This window comes from Pipistrellus kuhlii, unplaced genomic scaffold, assembly GCF_014108245.1.
Source record: "Pipistrellus kuhlii isolate mPipKuh1 unplaced genomic scaffold, mPipKuh1.p scaffold_m20_p_3, whole genome shotgun sequence".
NCBI classification, from domain to species: domain Eukaryota; kingdom Metazoa; phylum Chordata; class Mammalia; order Chiroptera; family Vespertilionidae; genus Pipistrellus; species Pipistrellus kuhlii.
In genome coordinates this window covers 147,532,317-147,546,466 of record NW_023425529.1, presented here as the reverse complement: position 1 = coordinate 147,546,466, position 14,150 = coordinate 147,532,317, and the positions used below count along the sequence as shown (strand labels likewise).

The following is a 14,150-nucleotide window of genomic DNA, read 5'->3' as shown; positions in this document are numbered from 1 at the left end:
GAAAAACCAGTTTGTTTGTTTTTCATGTAACAAAGTGTTAAAAAAAAAATTAATGCTCCATGTCATATGTCACAAGGGAAATGCAAATTAACATATCAGTGAGATACCACTGCACACCTATTAACCCAAAATCTGGAACACTGACACCAGCAGATGCTGACAAATGATTCCACCTATATGAGGAATATAGAGCAGGCAAATTCAGGGACATAGAAGGTAGAGTAGAGGTGAACCAGGGGATGGGGTCTAGGTGGAGAGGGGAAGAAGTTAGTGTTTAATGGATGCAGAGTTTATTTGGGAAGATGAAAAAGTTCTAAAGGTGATTATGGTGATAATTGCACAACATTGTAAATTGCTAATGCCATTGAGTTACACACTTAAAAATAGTTAAGATATATTTTTTGTTATGTATATTTTATCACAATAATTTTAAAAATATGTGTCCCCAGACCAACTGTATTGGAATCAGTTATTAGAAATGCAAATTCCTGGGCCTCATCTCAAACTTCATTGGAATCAGAAACTCTGTGGGTGGGGCCTACTGGTCCTGAAGCACCCTAATGTTTGAGAACCATTGCACTGTGGGGACATCAGGCTGGAGAGGAGTGGTGGCCAGCTCATGGAGGGCCTTGTCTGCAGTGAAAACATTCTTGGACTTAATTCTGCCAGTAGAGAGCTAACGCAACATTTACCGTAGAAATTGAAATTGTTAGATTTGTGGGATTTCCTGATTTCAAAAAGAATATTTGTTCATTGCAGAAAGCTTAGAAAACTAAGAAAATCACCCATGATCTACCACTGGAAGATAACCCCTGTTATTGTTTAGATCACATGTGTCAAACACAAGGCCCGCGGGCCAAATCCGTCCCGCCAGGCCTTGCAATGTGGCCCGCACCGCGCTGTCATCACTGCACTCCGCTGAGTTTCCATCACAATGACAGTTTATGACTGTTCAGTAAACCATTTGGCCCGCGATTTAGGCTGGATTTTAGATTTTGGCCCCTTCTCTGAGTTCGACACCCCTAGTTTAGATGGATGGTCTTTATTTCATTTATTAAAATAGAAATATGTATATGTATATTTCTAAAAACCAAATATGGTATTATTATGAATATACTGTTTTAGAGTCTGCCTTTTTTTTTTTTAGCTTAGAATGTATCATGAGTGTTTTTACATGTTATGAGATCTTTTGCCATTTTTATTGATAGCAGAACTACATTTCTTAAAAAAAAAATAATATTGATTTCAGAGAGAGGAAGGGAGAGGGAAAGAGGAATAGAAACATCAATGATAAGAGAGAATCATTGATTGGCTGCCTCCTGCATGTCCCCCACTGGGGATCAAGCCTGCAACCTGGGCATGTGCCTTGACCAAGAATCAAACCATGACCTCCTGGTTCACAGGTCGACTCAACCACTGAGCCACAGTGGTCAGGCAGAATTACATTTTTGATAGCTTATTCTGGTAGCAATATGGAAGATGAGTTTAAGGAAAGCAATATTGAGCTTCTGCAGAGATTCAACTTATGAAGCCACTGCAGTAAATCAGGCTAGCAATGAGAAGGCCTAAAGCACAGAACTGTAAGAAAGGGGTAGTATGGAGGACAGATGTGAGAACACATGAGGTTAAAAAACTTAACTGATTATATGTGGGAGGTGAATTTCACTTGTGAGGTACTTTAAGATTTTTAAGTGTTGCACTGTTAAGAGTGGAGAATGGTCTATTACATTTAGCAGATTTTTAGAGATCTGTGGGAGACATCTAACAATCAGACATCTAACAAACAATTGGTGGGCAGGTCTCAAGATCTACAGATCCAAACCCTGTGGGCCAAAGTAGGTTTATAGTTGTGACATTCTTTTGAGTTAAAGCTATTATAATCATCATAAATTGCAAGCTTTTCCACACAAACAACTGTATTTAGAAATTAAATGGCTATTAAAATCCTGAGAAAGGATTAAAATTTCACCAAGGAGGTCTCACAAATGATTATGGGTGTCATGATTCACAAACAAACCATGAGAAACACCAAGGTATAAGTTTCAGGCAGAGAAGCCAGAAAGAAAAAAATAATAATAGAGGAGCAGCAGAGAACAGGAGGAAATAATACCACAGAAACCAAAGGGATAGACATTCAGTAACAAGTAGATAGCTAGCTGAAGTTTAGTAAGGTAAAGACAAAAATCATGTGTTCCTTTTGGCAACACAGGCAAAATATCCAGAGTCTGTTTACTGGAGTGTAGGAGAGGAGAGCATCTAGATAATAAAAATTGAGTAGGGATTCTGAGACAGCATAGTAATTTGGGGCAGGGAACAGAAAACACCAGGTGACCAGAAAGCCAAGTTAAGACCACATGGCCAGAAGTAATGCTGAACTCAGGAATGTTACTCAAGATAGGCTGAACTCAAGAATGTTACTCAGAAACACAGAGATAGCTGGTTTTATCTCCTTCTGGCCTGCATGCACAATTGATCAAGGTTTGACAGCAACACCTTGCTAGGGTGGCAGTAATGACCCATCTGCCATCTTGTCCCCACAGCCAAGGCCAAACATAGTTACCGGGCAATGCAGATGGAAAAGGAAAATTCCACAAGCCTGCCTTTTCTAAAGAGTATGCCCTTTCACAAAAACCACCTTGTCCCCAGCTCAACAAAAGCAGCCAAGCAGAGCCAGCCCCGAGACAGGCAGGGGAACTCCCTTTCTTTCCTCTGTGCTGCCTCCCTTGTTAAGAATCATTGCCCTGGTGTGATGATGTCCCCAGCATTCCTTTCTGAACTCCTCACTCACATGCTCTCTCTGGATATCCTCAGTCCTCATTCTCCTAATGACTGTGATGCCCACACTTCGTTTTCCTAGCACCTACATTTTGTTCCTGTGTTCTCCACTCAGAGCAACTTTTCCCCCTTTCCAAAGTCAGTAGCTCTGAGACCATCCTTGACTCTTTCTTCTTTTCCTGCTCATGTTTAATTACAAATCCTACAATTCCTCCTTAACCATCTCTGAATTCTGGTGTCTCCTCTTCAGCTCTCAATCACTGCCACTGCCTTAGTACTTAACTGTGACACCCTCCAACTGGTTCCCTGCCTCCAGACCCTCTCCACTCAGACCTTTCCTTTATACTTCCCCAGACTTGTCTTTATTTAAAAATTTTTTAATATTCTATTGTTGAAAGTATTACATATGTCCCTCTTCCTTCTCCCCTCCCTGCCATTGACCTTTTCTAGCCCACCTAGACTTGTATTTTTATAAATCAAACCACTCCCTGACATAGAAAATACATTTTGGATCCCTTTTGTCTAATGCTTCAAACTCTAAAGGGTTACCAAACCTGGGCTCCCTGCTTCCTTCTAGCTCCATCCACAGCTGCCCTCACACATGGGCACCCTGGCCTCCTCAGGATGCTGGGATCTCCCAAGCCCTTTGAAGGCCCTATTCCTCTGCACAATTATCTGTCCATTCAGAAACGCACCTTCCTCTTTGTCTGAATAACTCCTGGTCAATCTTCAAAACCCAACCCAAATGTCACCTACTCACCAAAGTTGGCCTCACCTGCAGCTGTTAACATTCTGCCCTTTATATTACCATTAGATTTTACTCAGAAATTCATCTGTTTAGGTTTGTGTGCCCCCACTAGACTTTTGCTCCTGGGAGTATATTCATCTCTGTATCCCAGGACCCAGACATTCAGCATCTCTATTCGCTCATGGGGTTTTAAAGGAGCAGATTATCTGTCACTGTCTCTTTGTCTCTCTCAGTTTCTCTCTGCCCCTCTTTTCACACAAACACATCTGCTTTCCACCCCACCCCAGGCAGAACCCCATGCTTCTTCACACACCACTGACCACATAAAACATACTTTCTTCCTTGAACTTCACACTTGAAGAAAAAGGTAAACCAGTTTCACAAGTCTTAAACTTGTTGTTGATTTCACTTACATTTCGTTGTTTAGAAGGACTGATCTTTAATCCTCACTTTGGTGTTTCTTTTGTGGAAACTTTTTTGAATAGTTGTTCTTTGATCTTGGCTTAACTTTAATAGTCAGTGTTTCTAATATTATGTTTATAGCTAAACTCACCATGCTTTAATTGACACACTCTTAGACAAGCTTTACCCAGTGGTGGAAAATATTCTGTTTTACCAATGTAATCTTTCTATCCTACATTGGGAAAGTAAATAGGGGTGGGGGGAAGGCAGGAGAAAGTAAAGTGGGGGAAGGGGTTTAATGGTGATGGAATGATACATGGGGTGGTGAACACAATATAATATACAGATGATGTATTATAGAATTGTTCACCTGAAACCTATATAATTTTATTAACCAATGTAATTCAATAATAAAAAAAAAAAACCAGAAAGTAGGAAGACCCTTTTTATCATTTTGACTTAATTAGGTCAATTTTAAGAAGTAAAAAAGCAATTATAATTCACAGTTTTCCTCTCTTGGCTTTAAACTGCTCGAAAAATCTTGCAATGAAAAGTCTGTTCTAATAACAGTTCTGTGCTTTGCTTAATCCCTTAATACTGACTTGACTTGGAACACTTAATGAAGATTGTGGTGAGACACAGTGGTAAGAGACACGGGTAAGAGAGGAGGGAAAGCACATTTTCAGGTTAAAATGCTGCATTAAAATCACAGAGGTGAGAAATGTTACATGAAATAGGCCAAATAAGCCCTTGAGAAACATCTATTTCTAGCAAATTTAAAAACTTTGATGAATGGTTCTGCAGTTCTGCTCTTCACATTTTTTAATCGAATCAACTTAGGTGAAAATATAAAGCAATTTTTCTTTGCTCAGGAAAAGCCTCCACAGTGAAATGTACATTATAACTTATTGGGATGTTACATATCAAATGCAAATTCCATGTGTTAATATTTAGAAAACACTAATTTCCCTAAAATTCATCTGCTACCCTGCAGGCCATCCTTTTGCTCTCATAACATTCTAAAGAAATATGCTACCTCTGACTTACTCTGCAAATATTTCAGCTATCATAAAAAAAAAAAAAATAGTGTACCGCACAGCTAAGATCAAATCAGTTTAAAATTCTCAGGAGTTGAAAGTGTGGTTGCTTAAGTTAATGGACTAATCAGACCATAGTTTTGTAGGGTGTTTCTGCAATATTCTAATTACTGCAGTCTGATTTTCCTTAGTAATTGTGAAGGTCAAAACTGAAAGCCTGATTCAAGAAGGAAATTAAAAGTTAAGAATAACAGACAAAGGAAGACATTTTTATCCCAAACATATGTCATGATAGATTGAGTTGACCTTGTTAAGTTAAAGAAAGGTTTTTCTGTAAATCACGTTGGGGTTGACTACAACCACTTCACACATCGCCGACCACATAAAACATCCTTTCTTCCTTGAACATACTTTCTGGGAAATTGTGTCCCAGTCTTTGAAACAGTATCGTTTCATTTAATTGTGTTATTTTTCAGTAAAGGTGCTTCACAATATATTAAACAAAAAAAACATACTTATGCATATTTTGATGTTATACCTCTGTAAGGCTTTCATGTGAGTAAGAACAGAAGTAAGGGGAAAAAATCCTTTGTCAGACCCCCATGTCCTGATTTGGTGATTCCAAAAATATGGTCCTGGTACAGACAGTACAAACTTTAGCAACAGATGGACAAATGGGCTATTTGGACTGATTGTGGATTTGGTGAAGACCTCTCTATTCTCACAAAATATATTCCTATTCACATTCTAATAAGAAACATGTTTTCACTATGTAGTGAACATAACATTACAATTCAGAAATTCCTCGGATCTGTAACATAAGGCTCCTATTTATCTTTTCTCAAATGTCATTATAAAAAATTAAAACAAAAATTAAAAGATACATTTCTCCACCTAGATTGAACAATTGTTAACATTTTGCTGTATTAATTTTATTCATGTGTGTGTGTGTGTGTTTATGTTTGAGACATTTTAAAGTAAGCTGTAGACACCATGACACTTCAGCATAGATAGCCTAAAATCCATAACATTTTCCTATATAATTATTATGTCATTTTCATACATAAGAAAGCTGGAAGTCATTTCCTGAACACAGGAAGCAGCAAAGATCTACTCTTTTCTCTCACCCATCCCACCCATTTACTGTAGTCCTCCAGAAAAACTGGCCGGGCTGTGCTAGGAAGACAGGGAAGGATGGTGGAGAAGAGCTGACTGTTGTGAAGACTCCTGGGTAAGTGCAACGTGGATCAGGAATTGGCCAATGGTGAGACATGAAGGTGTGGGAAGGGATGAAAGAACAGGACTAGAGAAGTGGTTGAAGGCAGTGACAGTCAAGACTATGAGGTTCCTGGGAGCTTGGAGGGGACTCAGGGCCAAATAGCACAGGCACCTCTCTGTCTTGGCTTCCTTTTCTGAGCCTCTGATCATTTAACCCTACCTTGTGCATCTTCACTAAGGAAAAAAAAAAGAAAAAAAAAAAAAAAGAAACTAAATCTTTCTTGTTTCTGGAATTTAAAAAAATTATCGAGCGGAAACCGGTTTGGCTTAGTGGATGGAGAGTCAGCCTGCGTACTGAAAGGTCCCAGGTTAGATTCCGGTCAAGGGCATGTACCTTGGTTGCAGGCACATCCCCAATGGGGGGTGTGCAGGAGGCAGCTAATTGATGTTTCTCTCTCATCGATGTTTCTAACTCTATCTTTTTCCCTTCCTCTCTGTAAAAAAATCAATAAAATATATATTTTTTTAAAAAATTATTGAGGCTTTAGGAAGCTCCTGCATAACATTTATTTTGTCTTATTTCTTTGGGTGAATAGTCAGGCCTTATCCTTTCATTGCTGGAGAGGGGCGGGGAAGGGAATTGGGCAAGGATGCAGCTGGGAGGCTGGCCCACTTCATTAAAAAAGAGAGAGAAGCAATTAAGTTGACGAGTATTTAAAGAGTGTGCAAGCTGCTGAAACCCAAGCTCTGGAATCCAAATTTTTGGGCCTTGAGGCCATTGTGCGGGGTCCAAGTGACTAGTTAGGAGTTTGCTTGATGGATGTGGGAGGATTGGATTAGGACATATGAAAAACTCGGCAGTTTGTTCTTGAGTGTAATTTACTTAATTGTTTCTGGTAAATATATCTAGAGGCTTTATATCGATGTATGCAATTCAACAAAAACAAAAAACAATAAGGTCTTTGTTGACTTGTGGTTTAATGGCTTTAAATAAATGGACTTCCTTTGGATCAATGCAGAACACTGATGATTTTGCAATCTATTAACATTTTTATACTTCTCCCCCTAAGTTACAACATTAACATATAACTTTGAAGAAATCACTTTATATCCATCAAACAAAGGTATTATTTTTTGTACACAGAGAATTTCAAATGTGTGGACATGCCCATATAAAAGCTGAGCCCTCAATACCTGATTTCAGTTGAGGATTTAGACTCTCAAGCCAATTTTTAATTGAAATAAGGTCTTTCTTTAACACACACACACACACACATACACACAAACAACAACAACAACAACAACATTTTAGGAGCATTTGGTGCAAGCTAAAGAATGTTCTATAGGTCAGCAGTCAGTTCTGCACTAAACTGTGAAACTACTATGGTTGGAATTGTGACACCGCCTCCCCACAATTCAAATGCCAAAGCCCTAACCCCTAAAGTGATTGTATTTGGAGATAGGGCCTTTAGCAGGTGATTAAGGTTAAGGAGCTCATAAGGATAGGGTTCTAATCTCTTTCTCTCTGCACATGCATCAGGGGAAAGGTGCCTGTGAGCACACAGAGAGAAGATAGCCACCCACAAGGCAGGAAAAGGTCTCTCACAAGGAACCTAATCGGCAGGCACCTCGATCTTGGACTTCCCAGACCTCGGACTGTGAGAAAACAAATTTCTGTTCATTAAGCACTGTCCTCCTCTCTCCCAGATGTCTATGGTGGTTTGCTACGGCAGCCCAGGCCAATCTTAAGCAAGACAATAACCGCAATCACGTTGTTCATAGCATCTCCGGGCCTCAGTTTTCTGGTATGTAAAAGTTGTGGTTCAGAATGGACACAGACAACACGGGGGAAAGGGCATGAGTGGAGGGGATGGGGAGTAATGGGGGAATAAGGACACATATGTAACACCTTAATCAATAAAGAAATTTTTTAAAAAGTTGTGGGTCAGACTAAATAAACCCTAAGTTCTTCTCTGTCTCTAACATTACTTTGCTTTAGACTGAAATTGTCTGGCTCCAGAAGGACCTCAGTTAAGTGTTTTGTTTTGTTTTGTTTTTAAATCCTGACTTTCTAATTTTTATAAAAATTACAAAATGGTACAAAGAAGTTCCATCTTTCTTTTATCCAGATTCAGCAACTGGTAATATTTCCCTCCATTTACTTTCTCATATTCTCTTCTTTTCTTTTTCTCTCTGTGTATTTGTATGCATACTATTTTATTTTTCTGAATCAGTTGAGAGTAGATGGCAGATTTGATATCTCTGTTCCTAGATACTTCAGTATGTATTTCCTAAAAACAAGAATATTTTCTTACCTAACAATGGTTGCCAGTTTTAGGAAATTGAACACAGACATGAAACTTTTATGTAATCTACAGCCCATATTCCAAATTCTTCAATTGCCCCAATAATATTCTTTAAGGCATTTATATCTCCTTGCAATGGGAACCAGCCCCGGATCACATATTACATTTAGTGATTATGTATTTTAGCCTCTTTTGATCTGAAAACCGTTCTTTGCTTTCCTCAGCTCTTTGCTTTTATGAATTTAACAGCTTTAGCAATACAAGCCAGTCATTTACCAAAATGCCCTTATTTTGGATTGTTTGTGTTGCCTCTAGATTAAATTCAGGTTACACATCCCTTACTGGACTGTTACATAAGTGACAAAATTGTGTCCTCTCCAAGCAATCACATTAGGAGGCACATGGTATCTGAATGTCCTTCATTGGTGATGTTAATCTTGATGACCAAATGAAGGCACTGCCCAGTTTCTTCACAGTATAGGTTCTATTTCCCCGTGCAAGTATGAAGCAACATGTGGAGAAATGCTTTGAGACCATGCAATGATCCTGCTCATCATATAACTTTCCCCTCAGACTTTGCATCCATTGATGGTTTTTGACTGAACCAGCCTTTACTATGATGCTTGGAAAATGGTGATTTCCAATCCCACTACACCCTTCACATTTATCAGTAGATGCAAGTCATTCACCTATAAGCCAGAATTCTCAGTGTCCTTCTCCCTCTGTTATTGTGCTCATAAATATTTGTTTTATTCAATAGGTAAATAATCTATTACTTGCCTTATTTATTTTGTTGCTTAAATTGTCCTAAATTTGGCCACTGGGATTCCCTTCAAGCTGGCTCCTATGCATTTTTATACATTCCAATGTTTTATTATTTTTAAACACTTGAGAAATACTGATTAAAATCAGAGGCAAATCAAAGTAAGTGCTATTTTTGTGTGCTGTGGGGTCCTGGAGGCAAAGTTAAGGACAAATTATCAGTTGACAGCAACTAAAAAATGTATTAGATGTTATAACTATATACAACATATTCTCTTTAGTGGTTTTAGTCTCAGGTCTTCCCATAATTAGTTTTCATAGTCATCACAGGTAATTGGACTGGAGTTGGCTGGAAGCCAGGGGCTAATTTGCGGCCTATGTAAAACTGCTTTCAACATGGAGTCTTCTTCAGCGTCCTTCTCATCTGAGTGCCAACTTCTTTCTCATCTGTCTCTCTCTGTGACGTACGTGCAGGTTTTCACTCTACTGGAGCCTTTCGCACATGGTCTCTGTGGAGGTTCTGAAGGCTCTTCTTGCCTCTGCAGTCTTGCTGAGCAAAGCCAGATTTTCTCCCAAGCTCAGTAATGATTCCCCCCCCCCCCCAAATATATTTTATTGATTTTTAGAGAGGAAGGGAGAGAGACAGAGAGCTAGAAACATCAATGAGAGAATCATTGATCAGCTGCCTCCTACACACTCTCCACCGGGATGTACCCGCAACCACAGTACTTGCCCTTGACAAGAAACCCGGGACCCTTACAGTCTGCAGGCCTACGCTCTATCCACTGAGCCAAACCGGTTAGGGGGTCAATAATAATTTTCTTACTATCAATACTAAGGCTCTAAGCTAGAGGTTTTCAAACTTTCTTTGTTCCTAATGCTCAGTGTCTCAATAATCTTTTCCAATGCCCCAGGCCAAAAGAAATACCAAACTTCCTTTCATGTTTATTTTAAAAAATTAAAAATCCTCACTCCAGGACATGCTTATTGATTTTATTTTATTTTTTATGCTTATTGATTTTAGAAAGAGGGGAAGGGAAATACATCCACATCCATCAATACATGCCTTGACCGGGGATTGAACCCCTAACCCAGGTAGGGGGGAGACACTCCAATCTACTGAGTCACATTGGCCAGGGCAAAAACAGTTCCTTTTATTAAGTGCTCAGGCTCAAACAACTCAAGTATTTATGTTCAACAATTTTGTAACTATTTGGAAAAAATGATACACATAATTTCTATTTGTGCTCTATTTTTAATTTTCTTTATAAACATCATGATTTAGCAATGGGATGTGTGCACCCTGTAGCTGGTGCACAACTCCTCCAGCCATGGAAGCAGAGTAGATACTGCCACTCTTATTTCTTTTACACATTTATTTTCACAGGCAATTGCTTTTTATCATATCGGCTGGAAACCTAGCTTCCCAAAGAGATAATGTCACTGAAAGAAATGCAGCGTTATCTATGGCTGAAACTATGAGCCTAGTAGGTTGTGCAGCGTCCCACAGATGTCCAATATCACAGTGTTTCCCTAAAAAATGTACCCATGCAGCACTGCAGCACGCCATGGCACCTGGGAATTATGACACCAGGCCTGGGGGGAAAAATCTCCTTTATAAAACAGCAACAAATATTGTGCTGATGCTAAAAATCTTTTCATTAATGGTGGCACAGTAGAGTTCATTATGTAGAACAAGCGGTGGCTCTTTTTCACAGTTTGTAAACTGGGTGATCACATCGTTATTTTCCAGTCATTCTAGAATATGGTCAAGAGTACATGCCGAGATTCAGAGACAACAGATGCAAACAAGGACTGTTCAGGGCAAACCAGTAGTGTGGCCACCCAGCTAATCCATGACATACATCACAACACTTACATTCTGAAATCCACCTTTACAAGTGATCACCATTACAATCTAGTTTCTATTATCTTGTCATTGGCCAAAGGATGCTACCACATTAAAGTGTAAAATATGAAGTTTATTGGTTGTGTTCTTCCTTTCCTTACCTCCCCGATCCTTTTTCCTTCGTTTCCCCTCAGACCCTGGACCTTTTCTTACCCTCTCCAACCCACACCCCCAAAACGTACAGGGCACTTGCCTAGCCACCCAAGTTAAGTCTTTCAGGCACTGTTTTGAAGAGAATGGGAAGGGTAGCTACATTCATGTCGCACAAGAAGGCCTGTAAAAGTCATCTTTTCTTGTCACCTTTTTTATATATGACGCGCACAAGGTAGCTGCTTCAAATTTCTCCATCTTTCACTCGCAGCCCATCAAAGCCTTCACAGATCACTATCCTTTCCAGGTTCTCTGGTCTCCTTCCCATCCAGGCGTGGTGTCATAATTCCCAGGTGCCATGGAGTGCTGCACTGCTTCATGGGTACATCCGTGGGACGCTGCCTTCTTTTAAATCCCAAGCTCTTCTTTTATTTGGATTTGACACAAGAGACTCCAAATATTCCCCTCCTTCCACTCTCCCCATTGGAATGCATGCATCCATCCCTCCAGCCCTAAATGTTGGCTGTGAAGCCCCCGCTTTAATGCAATGCTCCAAGAAGCCGGCTAAAAGTGCGGTACGATAATCATCCCTGCCTTCAGCGAATTACAATTTAATTGGAAAAGTGGGGGGAGGAAATAGGATGTTGAGGCATTGCAGAAAGTCTGCCTGGCACGTGGAGGATGTTTCAGAAACACAATCTGCTGGCGTAGGGTGCAGGATTGCTGATGGACAATCGCCCCAAAGAGCACGCAGGGCTGTCTGACCGCCTGCACCGTGCCGGGCCCCTCCGCACAAAGCCCGGTAAGAGGAAGGGGCACCTCGAGGACCCAGCCCTTCCTCCAAGACCCTGTCCACTCCCTGATCCCAGGGGAGGGTTGGAGGGAAGGGCCGGGGGCTGGCCGAGCGGAGTCCTGGGGAGCAGCCCAGCTCCGAGGGGCCCCAGGGGGCGCGGCGGCCAACGCCGTCCCCGGCCCCGCTCCACCCGGGGCGGCCGCCGGGCCCATCGACCGCCGAAGCCCACAGCCGCCCACGGGCTCGGTCGCGATCCCTGCGGAAAATGAAGTCAGAAATTCGGGTCGTGTTAAAGAAAGTTCGTTACGTGCGCAGGGCAGCTCATCGTGGCTTGTAAAAAGCAAGACAAAAGGATCCCGACAATTTCATTGTAAAGACAATTTAACGAGACAAAGGAGAGACGCTGCGATTGTGGAAGACGTAGCGGGGAAGACGCGAAGAATTCAGTAATATCTCGCTGCAAGGCCAACATGACAGGAGCCGAAATAGCTCAGTTGGGAGAGCGTTAGACTGAAGATCTAAAGGTCCCTGGTTCGATCCCGGGTTTCGGCAGGACCGCCTTCCGTTTTCTTTTCTTTCTTTTCTTTTTTTTTTTTTTTTTTTAACGTGAAGGGCCTCAAACTCCGTAGGATCCTCTCCGAGGAGTAACCTGACGCAGGAATGCCGGCGCAGCTAGGAACTGGGACTTGGAGGCTAAGGGAGGAGTGAAAGTGTCCGTCCCCAGTCCCTCCTAGAGGAGCAGCCACTCGGCGAGGCCATTCCGGGGGATAGTGGGAGGCGCGGCTGCGCGTGCGCAGTGGGAGCCTGGGACCGAGGCCTCCGATGCAGAGGGAGGCGCTGTTGCGCGTGCGCGGTGGGGGCCTGGGACAGAGGCATCCGAAGCTGTGGGAGGCGCGGCTGCGCGTGCGCGGTGGAGGCCTGGGGCAGAGGCCTCCGATGCGGAGGGAGGCGCTGTTGCGCGTGCGCGGTGGAGGCCTGGGGCAGAGGCCTCCGATGCGGAGGGAGGCGCTGTTGCGCGTGCGCGGTGGGAGCCTGGGACCCAGGCCTCCGATGCGGAGGGAGGCGCTGTTGCGCGTGCGCGGTGGGAGCCCGGGGCCTGGGGTCTCGGCTGCCCGGGTTCCTCCCGGTCCTCGGCGCTGTCCTTGTTTAGGGCGCAGTGTAGGGAGTCCAGCGAGGAAGGAGGGGTTCTGTCTCCGGGGGGCGAGGAAACTTCATCCCCAAGTTCATTGCTCAAAGCGTCCCAATTGGAAAGGCAAAACGCAACCGTTGAGTCAAATGGCTCTCCCGTCTGGCCTTGCCGGTGAATGGAACCGGGGCGGGCCGGTATCTCTGGTTAGAGGCGCAGGCAGGGAGGCTCGCGTGGCCCAATGGGTAGAGGCGGGGCAGCCTTGCAGCTCTGTGACATGAGCCAGGCCTGCAGCTACACAGTTTTATTTGGAATCTAGACCAGGGGTTCTCGAAGTGTGGTCGCCGGTCCAGCATCCGCAGGTTCACCTGGGAACTGGTTAGAAATGCCTATGTGGGGCCCCGCCTCACACCTTAGGAATCAGAAACTCTTGTTCCCAACACCGTTTTAACAAGCCCTCCCAGTGAGGTTCTGAAGGAACTAAAGCTGACATCCATTTATCTAGCTGTTCCTTTCTATTTCTGAAAGAGCCCTTTACCAAACACGTTTCCTGTTTGCTGTCTGTTGTTCTGCAAGTCTGAAATAAAATGTTGACATTTGCTCGAAATCATTTTTTTTAAAAGAAATTTTGCTTTCGCAATGAGAATGTGTGTTGGGGGTGGAATGTGCAGGGGCATCCCCTTTCCTCGCTATGTGGGGGTCCACCCCAAGGCTAAGTTAGGAAGAGGGCCCAGGCACCTAATCCTATATAATAAAAGCCTAGGTGGTGCAACATCCTTGTGCAACATCGTCACAAGATAGCCGCCATAAGATGACCTCCCCACAAGCTGGCCACCCTCACGTAGTCACAAGATGCCCACCGCAAAAGATGGCCACCGCAAAAGACGGCCACCACAAGATGGCCGGCAGGGAGGGCAGTTAGGGACCATCAGGCCCACAGAGGAGCAATTAGGTGTCAATCAGGCCAGCAGGAGAGCAGCTAGA

General features: G+C 42.7%; 1 non-coding gene across 1 annotated transcript; it reads left to right on the top strand.

The window, feature by feature from the left end:
• The first annotated feature begins 12,519 nt into the window (after positions 1-12,519).
• On the top strand, positions 12,520-12,592 carry TRNAF-GAA. The gene has a single exon. It is a non-coding gene; the product is annotated as a tRNA-Phe (tRNA).
• Positions 12,593-14,150: the final 1,558 nt, after the last annotated feature.